Source organism: Capsicum annuum, chromosome 10 (assembly GCF_002878395.1).
Source record: "Capsicum annuum cultivar UCD-10X-F1 chromosome 10, UCD10Xv1.1, whole genome shotgun sequence".
Lineage (NCBI taxonomy): Eukaryota > Viridiplantae > Streptophyta > Magnoliopsida > Solanales > Solanaceae > Capsicum > Capsicum annuum.
Genome location: NC_061120.1, coordinates 58625581 through 58640882, shown reverse-complemented (window position 1 = coordinate 58640882; position 15302 = coordinate 58625581).

Here is a 15302-nt window from a genome sequence, read left to right as displayed (position 1 = left end):
TAGAGAGGACAAAAAGTCTTGTGATGGTTCCTATGATAAAGATGATGGATCGTGTGAGGTATCTTCAACTTCCCACTATACGGATGAATATGATGTGAGGTATACTTATTTCTCCTACATACTTTATAAGTCTTACAATAACAACAACCATAAAAAATCTAAAAATTTTATACTTCGTCTTGCAGTACTTCTTATCCAAGTCCAAGTGGTGTGTATGCTGATGTTAGTTCAAGATAAAGTTATATGAAGGTAATAAGAAAGTGTATATTTCTTATATATAGGGATACTGCAACCTATATATCTCATCCTAATACATAAATATTGAGATATATAAACCAAGGAAAATGTAGGGAACGTGATGTTGGTCTCAATTCCACCAGGGTCACTTTTCTAATTTTAAAGGAAAATGTTATCTTGAGGCCTATCTTGATTGGGAATGATTATACGATTGATTTTTCCAAAACCATTATTTTTTCAAAGTTGTGAAAGCCAATTATGCCATGCACACTTTAAATAGTGTTATAACTAGATCTGTTAAAAGATGAATCATTTTGGATTATTGTTCTTAGCCAGTGGTATTAGGTCCTTATTGAGATCAACGTACCAAAGACACAACTCAAATGGTAAAATTTTCAATAGATAATAATATAATCACGCGTTAGGGGTAAGATTTAGACTAAGATGAGAATCAAGAGTTTGATCTATGTTCAACGAGTTAAAGAAGTCTTTCTGTGGATCGAATTTCACGATATTTATGAGAATAAAAAAAAATTCCTTGAATTTAGAGTCGCGTTACTTGGTACACTGATTTTACCCAATTTTCAATGTTCTTCTTTGATAGAAATAGTAACAGCATTGAAAAAGAAAAAGGAGCAGTAGCGGTGAGTAGCTATCGAGTAAATTCATAAGGAACAATGTGAGTAGCTATCGATTAAATTCAAAATGGAAGTCGCATTCTAGATTTAAACCTAAGATACAAAAAATTGGGGGATTTTAAATGTTTCAAAAATATAATTACTTTTTGACTTCTAAAGGACTAACTCTGGGCTTCGAATAATTAGAGCGTTATCAATTAGGGATGGATCTTGTGGTTATGTGTTAGTAGGGGCAACTATTATGTGGGTACATGAAAATCGAATTCAAATCTTAGTTAAAGCGTGTGTGGGTAGGCTTGGATATGGATTTTCGTACTAGCCATATAACAAATTACCAAAATATCACCCATGGATTCTTTCGAATTCCTCATGGGTGTGGTTAAACAGTCATCACAAAGCCTCAATATGGGCATCTCTATTTCTAGGATAATGCCCAAGATATAGCAGTTCCACAATTTATTCTTATTTCTAAGATAATAAAAAGGAAATAACTACTATGTATCTTATTGTTCACAAATTCTCATGTCACCTACAACCCTCTTTAAAGGACAATGTAGCATCTAGACTACCCACATCCCTCTTTCAAGGATGATGTAGGGATTTAGGAAATTTGAGGTTTTAAACAACAAATTCCCCTTTACAACAAGCATTTGTAAAATTCAAAAACATGAACTAATAATTGAAACTAACAATTACAACCCACAAACACTTATACGCTATTCTAACATAACCCCAAGAGAAAGAACTAGTAACTCATACTATTAATAAGCAAGATATACCCAAAATCTCCATCAATTTGATTTATGAAAGATAAAGAAGAAGGAAATCCAAACTTTAAGTTTCAACAAATCTTCAATGGAATTTGCTAATCCTCCACTTAGAAGTTACTCTAATGTATTCTTCACCCTAATATTAGTAAAATATTGGTTCCATCAAATTAGAAACTAGAAGGAGAAATGGAGTTATCAAAAAAAATTTGAATCCCTCCATGTTTAAGGGTTTGAGCCTCTTAAGGGAATTGGGAAAAAATGTATGAAATTATAAGACTGCCTCTGCGCAAAATCCCACATTGCCGCGATCGCGGCACTTTAACCTACTTGACTATCCGCGATCACAACCAATAGGCAAGATCGTGGCCACCAAACCGCGATCGCAACCAATAGGCGAGATCGTGGCCACCAAACCGCGATCGCAGTAACTGAGGCTTGTTTTCACTTTAAGTATTCTAGCTGCACTTCTTTTCTCTTTTTTGATCCTTTTTAGCACAAGTCCACATCTTTCCATATCATAACCTGTACACATGCAAAATGTGGTAATTAGTGCATTTAATCACAAATATATCTCGTTTATAGATTCAAATCATAGTGGTGCGCGCGAATGTTGAGTGCAAATGAGTGGTAAATTCACTACTCATCAACACTCTCAACTTAAAACTTTTCTTGTCCTCAAGCAACACTACTTCTTACCATAAGACAATGCATATATATGCCCAAATTATATGACCCAATGATCCCAGTGACTTCAACTTGATTACTACCACAAATAGCTCTTTAAACATGGGCAAAACTATTATCACGACACCCCTCAACATAAAACATGATTTTCAAGGATGCAAAAGACTTCAAAGAGCAACCATGCAACAATCACTAATACTCTAGAAGTGAATCACCTTGACCTCAACTACATTATACTCGTTTTGCGTCGTTTCTTAGGAGATGATAAAATCATTCACCTCAACTTATTTATATGCTTCCTCACATGAAGGAAAATTTCACACACCAAGTTATCAACTATGAAAATTTAAGTGCAAAACTCTTTCTCTTTCAAGGACTCTCTATGCTAACAAATACCATGCCATAGGCTTGCCCCTATTTTCAATCGCCATATGAATGAATACACTTGGTTGGAGATCTCAAAAGTCTTTTTAAGCTTGTAATGTAGGTTTAGGGTAGGGTAGGATATCATTTAGGAACAACATGGTTATACCCTCCTTGAATATCTATATCACACTATTCTATCCAACTTTTGATCATGGGCCACTTCTTTTTTTTTCACTCTTTACACATGTGCCTACTTTCATATCCTTGGTTCACCCATTTTTTTAATTTTTTTTTCTTGCACACTTCGTGCTTTTCTTTTCTTTGTTGGATCGTTTCTTTTTCTTATTCATTTGTTTTCAGTTCTTATGCTCTTAGGCATTCATTTACACTTTTGTGGACCAAAGTTACCTCTTCCAATCATCACCACCCCTAACTTAGTGTTTTACCCTTAAGTTACATTTTTAAGTTTAAGGAAGATTGGGTTCTAAAGAGGGATAAGAATTGAAAGGCTTACGACTTGCAATGTATTTGCCAATGAAAGTTCCAAAGGCTTAAAGTGGGTGACTAGGGATAACATCTATGCAAGGGTAGGCATTTTAGGCTTAAGTAGACTTACAATGTCACAATGATAACCTAGGATCATCTCTCCAACCAAGTAAAATCAAAATTAGCCTTGAGAGACTAATGGGGCAAGTTCTAGATGGTACAAGTACACATGAGATTTGGACGAACAAGTTCACCACATATAGCATGCAAACTCGCCAAGGAAGCCTAGTTTCCCCTCCCGCCAGGGAGAAAAAATGGAGTATCTATCAATTTTCACAAGACAAAATATTTGGAGTCACAAAAAGAGAAAAAGTATTGTTACAAGGTCGCTCACATCCATGCCCTTGATTTTTTTGAAATATTTTTTGGACGGATGGGGTTTTTTACTTTTCATTTGTACCACGCACGATTTGCTAATTTTGGCACCAACCTAAGCCTTTGTCTCACATTTTGTCTTTCATACGGGCACACCATATGGCTATTCAGACTTTGCCATAGGTATAAATGCGATCCCAAATCTAAAATTCCACAGGTACTAAGACTTTCCTTGCATTTAAATCCCCGATTCCATAAGTACTCAGACTTCCCCCGCATTCATGGCTCAAACCTAATCGTGATGATTTTCCCTTAAAAATGTGGTCACTCAATCCATCATAGGTAAAGGCTTGTCCAATGTTAAGCAGAAAAAACACACAAAAATAAGAGTAGGCTCACACACCCCCAACTTAGAAACTTGAAGTGCTCTCACTGCAACACATTAAAGAAGTACAAGGGTTAGTAAGGACTCCCTTAAGCAGTAAATGAATGACCCTTCGGTGTCGTAATCGTTGTTGTGTGTTTCGCGGTCATGGTAACTAATGTTGAATTCCCTTAATTTTGCTCTATTTTGTTTTTCTGCACAACTGCCATTTTCTAACATTATATTCCCCTTATTTTTTTAGATAGTTTACTTGTGTTAAATTACCTACAAAACATTAAAGAAAATGAGAAATGAGTCAAGGATGGGTTGCCTCACATCAAGCGCCTAATTTAACGTTGTGGCACAACGCCTCTTTAACTACTATTTGTATTTCCACTTAGAAGATTTGAATCATTGTCCCAACTTTCGCTCACTATGCATTGAGCAGTAGTAGAAAAGAATATTCAGATCTTCCAAGTTGAAATGTGATAGAAATTAGAATGTGGCAATGCATCTTTTGTCGCACCACTTTATAGACTTGAACCTTTTTCCCAATTTCACGTCAAATTTTCAATTAGGCTCCTTTAGTAATGGTAGGAACATAAATAGGCCACTATTTGAACATCGAAATTTAAACTCCTTGGCCCTTGAGTATGGGGATTCTGTGTTCTCTTTTGGAATGTCAAACCCCAAAATGTAGGGTTGGTGCTCCTTCTCCTTATAATTCATCATTTGGTTGGGTAGATGGACTTTCATCTCATCCACTAAGCACGATGTTGAAAAATGGTTCAAATGAAATCTATCCCTTAATTCCAGAATTGCATCCCTATTAGCATCCTTACCTCAAAATGGTCGAGAGTCTTCATAATCGATTTGCTTGGCTTCTTATTTTGAATCTAGTACCATTTCATTAATTTTGACATCTTTAACCATATAAGGTTTGGTTGGCTGAGAAATCACCAATGATTGCTCCATGTCAAGCTCACTAGAAGAGTAGGTATACTTATGGTGTTTGAAATAGCAACCTCCTCATCCACTTCTTTTTCTTTTCACTCTCCTTTCTAAATGACGTCATGGATTGATGCAAGGCATGCATGTCCTCCTCTAATGTAGTTGTCTGTTCCAAGAGAGTTTGAAGCATTGCTTCAACACCATTATATTTGGCATGTTGTTCTTCCTTTTTCACATCGTGAGACCTATCAAACTCATAAGAAGAACAAGCATTTTCATTATCATAATGAGGAAAGGGCATTTGGATAATTATTCCAATGTCTGTCTCGACCACCACACAAACAACAATCATACTCCCAATAGGATCGAGATGGTTCACATATCTCTTTTCGAGGAGCATATCTACAATCATGCCAAAAGTAGCATCAGTAACATTATGGACATGGACCATCAAGATAATATTTCCAGCCACCAAACTCATATTCACCCCAAGATGCTGTAGTAACAAGTAAATAAAAACAAAAATCTACCTAACACAAGAAATAAAAGAAAGACATAAACAAATATTTACAAGTCAGAATCTAAGCAAGTAAGCTAGCATTTAAAACTAACTCAATACGCCAAATTATTACCCGACAATGACGCCATTTTTTAGAATGCTCAACTCATACGTCAATTTAAGTGAAAAGCAGTCGTTGTTAATAAAATTATCCAACTTTGAGTCGGGGTCAAATCCATGAGGAACAATGTGAGTAGAGATCAAGTAAATTTGAAATGGAAGCCGCTTTCTGGATTTAAACCTAAGATACAAATAAGAGGGGGAGTTTAAACTTTTCATAAATGTAATTACTTTTTGACTTCTAAAGGACTAACTCGAGGCTTCGAATAATTAGAGCGTCATCAATTAGGGACGGATGTTGGGGTTAGGTTTTACCTAGGGAAACTTGAATGTGGGTACATGAAAATTGATTTCAAATCTTTCTTAAAAAATGTGTGGATAGGCTTGGTTAAGGATTTCGATACTAGCCTTTCAACAAAGTACCCCAATATAACCCATGGATTCTTTTGAATACCTCATGGGTGTGGTTAAACATTCATCACAAAGCCTCAATTTGTGCATTCCTATTTCTAGGATGATGCCCAAGATATAGAAGTTTCACAATTTATTCTTATTTCTAAGATAATAAAAAGGAATCACCTACTATCTATTTTATTGCTCACAAATGCTTATGTCACCTACAACCCTCTTTCAAGGGCAATGTAGGATCTAGACTACCTACATGCCTTGTTCAAGGATGTATGGGGATTTAGGAAATTTGAGGTTTTTCACCAACAAATTCCCTTTTATAATAAGCAATTGTAAAACCAAAAAAACATGAATGAATAATTGAAGCTAACAATCACAACCCACACGCACTTGTACCTTATTCTAACATAACCCCAAGAGGATGAACTGGCAACTCATAAGATTAATAAGCAAGATATACCCAAAATCTCTATCAATTTGATTTATGAAAGATAAATAAAAAGCAAATCCAAACTGTAAGTTTCAACAAATCTTCAATGGAATTTGCTAATCCTCCACTTAGAAGTTACTTTAATGTATTCTTCACCCTAAATTTAGTACAATAATGATTCCTTCAAATTAGAAACTAGATGGTGAAAGAGAATTTCCTAAAAAATTTTGGATCCCTTCTTGGTTAAGGTTTTGAGCCTTTTAAGGGAATTGGGAACAACAGTGTAAAATTAAAATACTGCCCCTGGGCAAAATCCCGCATTGTTGCAATTACTTAAGCTTGTTCGCGATCGCGGCTACTGTGATTGCGGTAAACACACTACAATCGCAGAACTTTTTCTTGCTTAACTGGCCACGATCGCGGTCACCAAAATGCGATCGCAGTAACTTAGGCTTGTTCCTGCTTCCAGTCTTTTAGTTGCAGTTTTTTATCCTTTTGATCCTTTTTAGTGCAAGTCCACATCATTCTATGTTACAACTTGTATACCTGTAAGATATGGAAATTAGTGCATTTAATCACAAATATGTCTCATTTATACGTTCAAGTCATAGTGTCTTGCATGAATGTTGAGTGCAAAAGAGTGGTAAATTCACCACTCTTCATGGTGCTTGTTCAAATTCATAATAAGCGGTTTTACCATTAATATAGTTATTGTTGCCAATTAGTTTTCTTTCTCGTATCTCTTCTTCTATATTATTTTATACTATTATTTGTTCTAAGCTAGGGGTCTATCGAAAATAGCCTCTCTATTTCGTCTGAGGTAGTGCTATGAACTGCGTACACCCCCTCCCCCAAACCCCACTTCGTGGAAATACACTAGGTAGGTTGTTTTCACATCTCTTATTCTATTATTTATCCTTTAATTTTGATTTCCATTTTAAGAATTGCATCAAGCCTGATACTTAAATTATGCATTATTTTTCATCAAAGACGGGAAAATTGTTAGAATTATGAGGCTGGGTGTTTTGATTACTGCCATCAGCATGATTGAACTAGGTTCACATTGCATTCTTAACTTGTGAAAATAGGTTACACGTCAAATAACGCGCAAGATCTCCTTATTAAGAAAAGCGTAATAGCCAGCAAGTTGAAGTCAAAATGAAATGTGCTACTGGAAATGATCTATACAAAGAAAAAATTCCTTGCAATGTAGTGTTTAACAAGAAATGTCATGAAAAACCCTAGAGCTTGGTGACACCATATAAAAATAAATCAAATTTAATCTGCAGTCACACCCATAACGATTAAACAAAAATTCCTATTGTTACGATACATTTTCGAAAAGTAAAAAACATTCCATAACTTTATGGAGAAAATAAAAGAAGAAGTCTAATTTTTATTTTATTTTGAAAAATAACTTAGATAAGTCACTTAATTTTTAGAAAAATTAAGAAACCATTTAAAAAGGTAATTTTGAAAGAAAACCTTTTAAAAAATAACTAGAGTCTAGGTAAGGGTTCAAATAAGTTTGAAATAAGGTGTTAGGCACTCTCAAATATCCAGAAAGTGTGGTTCCCAACAAATTAAACTTATTTGGCAAAACTTGAAAAACATTTATTAAGTTTTTAAAATCTTGAACTTGTTTTAGAAAAATCATGAATTTACTTGAAATAATAGAATTTATTTAATACTAATCCATTTAATTTAATCTAAGTGATAAAATAAACTAAACATCAAAGTTTCAAAATAATTCTAACTTTAATAAATTTATCCAGATTAAGACTTTAGGCTAAATAGATAACCCAATTTCTTAAACTTGAATTTTGATCTGATAATAACTATGAAAGGATATAAGTAGATCCTCAAGTTATTCTTCCAGCTTAGATTTGCCTAAGATAGAGAAATTAAACACCAAAAATATTAAAAAAACATCATAAATGAGAAATTTAAGTATAATTTGCTCCCCGAAGATTCATCTAGATTAAATTAACTACAAATAAATAATCAAGTATCAATTTGTAATGCCCCAAAATTGGGTCCCAAGACGTCACACGGTGCTTAGGATCACAAGTGACCCCAAGCTAACCCTTCTACAAGTGACCCCAAGCTAACCCTTCTACTGGCATAACTCATAATCAACTGAACAAAAAGTATAAATCTATACAAATCTACGGAAAATAACTCTTTTCTGAATATGATAGATACAAAACTATATTTATAAGATTATAACTCTCCTTTTACAACCAAAACTGATAGAATACATCAACTTCTACTGACTGTCTATGAAGCCTCTACTAGTACTGACTATAGGTAGCTGGGTCATGACTCTCGACTATCCCAACTTAATACTGCTGGATAAAGAAAATACAACACTTCTCAAACTGTATAACTAACTCAAGCCCTTGAATCAAAAGGACTCATCACCTGCTGACTGGATGTCGCGAACTGACTGGATCTGAAGATGTACATTATACCTTGTACCTACATTCCGAGAAAACGTAGCCCACATATGAATATGCGAGTCAGTACCATGGAAACGTACCGAGCATATGGGGGTACAATGCATATATAAAATAATATCTTAGTATCATCACAGTTTATAAAATTATGCATGCAGGTATAAATGACTCACTTAGCTTGAATTAAAATAATCATAATCATAAGAGAGTAAAATATATCGGGTGAAACATGTTAGTCATCATTATAAATCCCAATTCACTTCCATCTCGATTCCAAATCATCAAAGCAATCAAATCTCATAACAATTCTCTTTGGAATATATGTTCATTAAATCTTTTGAAAATAATGACTTTCTCAAACTCAGTCTTTCAAATAAATATATTTTCATCTCAGATAGAAGAATAATACTTTTCATATTAGATAGGAAAATACACACACACACATTGAGAATCTCTTACAACCGACATAAATCAAGTAAGCTACATGGAGTCCAACATCTAACCCACGTTGGGGAGAGCTGTCCTATCCTTGCCATTGGAGTAGGACCTTAAATCATTAATCCAAACACTAGTGGTCACTGTATAAATCAGTCTCAGGCTCACAACCTATGGGGGCACGTAGTTCTAGGGAAATACCAATCCTGCTATACCTCCCGTTCGGTGCTAAAGACTACTCTCGGACTTAGCTCAGATCTTTTCAAAAGAAAATCCACAAATAAACAATTCAACAATTCATAACGAGAGCCATCATGCTACCCTTTTTATAATAATCAATAAAAGTGGATTTTTTTCTCATCTCGGGTTCAAATCAACCCCTTTTTACGATCAAAAGGTCAAAGCTTCATTATCATCTCAATTCATTCAAACACAAAGTGTTTATAACACATGATTTCAAAAAAAAAATGACAATCTCAATTAGAGTTTAAAACTCATGTCTCAACATCATATGAAAATTTATCAAGGTTCAAGCTTTACATCATAAACATATATAAATTCCTTCAAAATTAAGAAATTTAGCCATAAGGCACAAAATATCATCATTCTCATATAATTTCACTTCTAAAATATCAAAAACATCATAATCTAATGATAATCAATATAGGATATAAATTCATGCTTAAAAATCATAGTAAAACATATAAAATCCATAACCTCGTAAAAGAAAGTATTTTTGGGCACAAGAACGAAAGGGTGTTCTTATTGAAAAACCCCACATACCTTAAAATTGAAGCTTTGAATGATTTTTCAAATGACGTAATCCTATTCACGAACTTTTGGGGGTCCCTCGTAGCCTTTGTAATGGGGATTCTGAATATGTAAAAATTATAGAATTCTTACAGTTGAATCTCTAGTTATTGGGGTTTTTATGATGAAATCCTAAAGGTTGTTCTTGGTGATTTTGAGAGAAAGTAAACTTATTTTGATGTTGTGGGAGTTTAATCCAGTGTTATAGACATATATAGGGGTGTTTTTGGCACTTGGAAATAAGGTATGCGGCGCACAACCCATGGCAAACCTTAAGATGTGCGTCTCACACCTTATGACAGACATTTAAGTGTGCCTCACACTCCCAATCATACACATTTGATTGGGCGGAACATTGCCCATCGCACACCCTTACTGCCTCTCATGAAAATGGACATAACTCTACGCTCGGGTATCGGATTTTTGCAAAATTGGTATTGTTGGAAAGCTAATTCAATTATCTAAAATTTGATAGGCATTGGGATGAAAAATTCCTTGTATATTAAGATATATACACGTTTGAAGTTGACCCTTGTAGAATCGAATGTTAAACTTTTGATGAATCAATTAGTCTTAGCTCAACTTTGTTCTAGGTCATTGCTATGAACATTTTTCACCTCTAAAATACTCCATAGACTAGGATAATGATCATGAAACTTGTATTCAAGAGAGAATCACTTGGATTAGAGCTTAGACGTGTAGGAACGACAGTTAGAATTCTAGCATAAAAATACAGGGTATTACATAATTGCAAGGAAATAAATGAAGAGAAGCTGAGATTTGGGCCCATTTTTAGCCCATTTTCAATCTTGTCCAGCTTTGGGCCAATTTTAGTGGACTTTGGATCCTCTTTCCTATTTGTATGCCATCTTTATATCAATAGCTTAAATATCAACATTTTTCTATATACCACTGCGTATACATTGTATATCAGCATATGTAAATAGTTGTATATTTGCTTCCATCTTTACTATGCATTATATGTTGGTGTATACCAGCCACCTTCCACTAGAAAAACCTATATATTTATGGTATTCAGTGTATACTAACAACTATTTCTTTATAATCTTAATCCATTTTAGACTTGTAAGAGGCTTGGAATCAATAATGCTCAAATGCGAAGGTAATGAGAGTCCAAATAGACCCATTTGAGATAGTTCATGCATGCAAAAGATGATAAAGATTAGTATCTAATCAACTTAGGCTTGGAACACATTCAAATTTTAATAGAAGTGATTTAACAAAGATGTTAAACGTGTATGATCATACTTTATTGCCAATAATAACAAATACTAAAAATAAACTAAGTGCGTAAAAAGAACACACTCCCAAAAAACTTCAAGAAAGACAAGACTGATCATTTAGATTTATTAATTTCAAGAGGTGTCATAATTTATCCAAAATGGTAGCTCAATGTGCATAGATTCTATTATTCAAACTCAAACAAGAAATCAACAAGAAGTGCAATATAGGAACACAAGTCAATTGACAATGATTGTACAATATAGCTTCATCGACATTAACATGCTTTTAGTTGAAAATGTGACAAAAATTTAAACAATTAACACAATTCCTAACTTAATATTCCATTTTCATTCTCACTTAGACGTAAGATTCAAATACTCATAACGACAAAATAACAATCTAAATTTAAACAGAAAACAAAATGCTATTGATAATATAGAAATGGAACTATTCGGTCTCTGGACTTAGCCTCTAAAATAACAATTCAACAAATCACGATAACCAATCCAAGGTACTGGAACAAAAAAAAATTATAGCGGATAACAAGAGAAATAAGCAATTATGATACTAATTCCACCATTAGCTACCACAAAATATTATTTTTGGTAAAAAGAAAAAATAGAAGCAGTGTTACGCAAGACAATAAAAGTACCTTAACTTTTAGTCCTAGTTTCAAATTTTCCAAATAAGATGAACAATAACAATGTCATTATTAATAAAACTAAGTAAAACTAGATTTCAAACCAACAAACAATGAATATATCTCTAACATCTTACAAACAGTCATCAAACATAAAATCCTATCGCCTTCAAGGCGTCTATGACAAATAATCCTGCCATAACTACGATTACCAAAATTGCTACTCATAAAAAGAAGAAAAGAACGAATAACTAAATAATTGGAAGAGAGAACTACGCGTTGACCTTTTTTGGAGAGGCAAACCAAAACTACGAGCATATGAATTCTCTTGGCATCACCAAAAAACTACAAAAAAATTCCTTCGCCAAAAATTTGAATCCACACGGTCTTATAAGGAGTTATCATTGAAACTTTAATTTAGCAAAATCCCTTTCAAATAGGGTTTTCTACTAAACAAATATCCTTTTTTCCATCTTTGAAGAGTGAATATGAGGGTTTTATATAGAACCTCAAAATCCTAAATTCATAATGAATTGGCAATGTGGGATAGAAATATTCAAGGACATTTTTGGAAATTTAGATGAGGAATAAGGTTTGTTAATGAGCTGGAATTGTACCATCTAATACAAATTTGAATTTTAAATTTGAAAATTGGAACAAAATAAATGAGGGTAGGAGCTGTCGAGTTTGGGTTTTTACAGGTTGAAATTCTTTGTTTGCGATATCTGTGTTGTGTCTTACAGATGTTCATATGCTGAAGGTATTGTCGACACTGGTTGTTGTTATTGATATCAGTGACTACTACTATTATTTGTGTGTTGTTGATATGGTTATTAAGGCTAAAATTGTTGTATGCAAATGATGTCGATGTTGTTGGGTATACGTTGGGCTAAAGTTATTGTTAATCGAATTTAAGGGAAAAGAGAAGAAAGGAGAGTTGGATCGGGTTTTGGCATGGGGCAGCTGGGTTATTTCTAGTGTAAATGTGCTTTTGGGCTGGTCTGGCGTAATTAAGAAAAGGGAAAAGGGCCTGCTAGGTTTAGGGGTTAGATTAAATAAGATTTAGGATAATTAATTTAAAAAATAGCCCTAAATTATAATTTCAGTCAAATTCATTTAAATTCAAATCATATTGAAAAATCAATTGGTCAATTGCATTGCAATTGTGTCCTAATTGATTTCAACAATAATCAAATTCAATAATTGACTAAAATTAAAATAAAGTTCGACACGAATTATCAACCGATTTAATTCGGAGCTTCTTGATTTAACAAAATCAAATAACTATCTTCTCAACAAAATTATTTTTGAGAACAAATTATATTTAAATTAATTTTTTACCCATTTAAATAAATTTTAGGGACAACCTTTGATTAACATCAAATTTTTGATAAATTAATTATTTAAGTAAAAAAAACTATACAATCTCATATACAAATATGAGGATAGATAATTGTAATGCCCCACACTTTCCTAAGCTAGAAAGCGAATCGTTGTTCGTGCATGTAAAACCCCCAATTATGTAAGCCATATTTGGGTACATGAATTACCAAGAGTACCCTAGTTATAAGAGAGCTTATGATGTGTTAAGTGTGGTTATGAGTCACTTAAGGTAGTACAAGCTAAGAGTTTTGAAATCCATCAAGTTTTAGTATTTGATTTCTCAAGGGTCATCTTTGAATGATCATAACTTGATAAATATATGGTATTTCTTCATATTTCTACAAACCAACTTATGGAGAATCAAATTATCTTTCCAACGATACCAATTTCATCAAAATCCGACACCCGAGCAAGGAGTTATGGCTTTATGAAGTAGAGTGCGTCACCTAACCAATCGTACATGGCTACTGGAATAGGTATGTGATAAGCAATGTGGTGCACACTTGGTGTTTCAGGTAGTAAAAACACTTCGTTTTGAGTTATTTTGAGGACAGTTAAGTCTTTTGGCACTCCTTACACACCCCTAAACTTAAACTTACGAATTTAATATAATCTAAACACATCATAACCCTATTATCAACCTAAGTTCATCATCCAAGAGCATTAAAGGAGAAAAACAACTAGGGTTGCATAATCAACATTGAGGGTCCAATATTTCAACGAATTCGTTACCATAAAGGTATGTGGGGTTTTTAACAAGAACATCCTTTCGTTCTTGTGCCCAAAAATTTATATTATTTTACGAAGATACATGATTTTACTTGTTTAGTTATGAATTTGATATGGAAACTATTATCCTATATTCTTATTCAAGAAACTATGATATTTTTGTGATGTCTTAAAGATAAATTCCTTGAGTTTTGATGTTAATATCATGTTTTAAGTTGAATTTCTAGATTTTCATATGAGTTATACTTGTTTGCAATACAAAGTACGAATCTTGAAATGTTTTGCTCAAGTGTTGATATATGGGATTTAAACCCTCTTTGAGATTATGATTTTTGGTGAAGTAATGTGTTATACACACCTTAATATTTGAATGATTTTACCTTTTGGTCTTGAAAGAGTGATTTTTGAACTCAAATGAGAAAAGAAATCCACATATTGATTTATTATAAAAAAAGGGGTAGCATGATGGCTCCCGATATAAATTGTTGAATTGCGTTGTTATGAATTTCTTTTGAAATGATCTGAGCTAAGTCCAGGAGTAATCTTTAGCACCAAGTGGGAGGTATAGCTGTAATTGGTACTTTCCTAGAACTACGTGCCCCCATAGGATGTGAGCCTAAGGCTGATTTATATAGTGATCACTAGTGAACAAAAGATTAAGGTCCTACTCCGATGGCAAAGATAAGATAGCTCTCCCCAACATGGGTTAGACGTTGGACTCCATATAGCTCACATGGTTTATGTCGGTTGTAAGAGACTCCCAGTATGTGTGTGTATTTTTCTGATTGAGATGAAAAATGTAATAGTTTAAAAGTGTGAGTTGAGAAAGTTATCATTTTTGAAGAATTTGATGAATATTTCTATATCTTAAAGAGTACTGTTATCAAAGCTACTCATTTTGATGACTTGAAAATGATTATGAAAGTGATTGGGATTTACTATGATGACTCACATATTTTCATTGATGTGTTTTACTCTGTGGTGATTATGATGATTTTATTTCGTGCTATGTGAGTCTCTTATTACAGCATGCATATTTTCCTATGAATATTTGTGATATAGGAATTTTATGAAAACTTATATACAACCTCATATACTCGGTCCATATTCTATGGTACTGACCCATGTATTCGTACGTGGGCTATATTTTCCCTATAATGTAGGCCCAGGTGCTCATTCCCAGGCTTGACGTGATTCTCCGATCACATTGGTCTACATTTTCTGCAATGGTGAGTCCTCATGGTTCGAGGACTGGTTATTTCAGATTGCACTC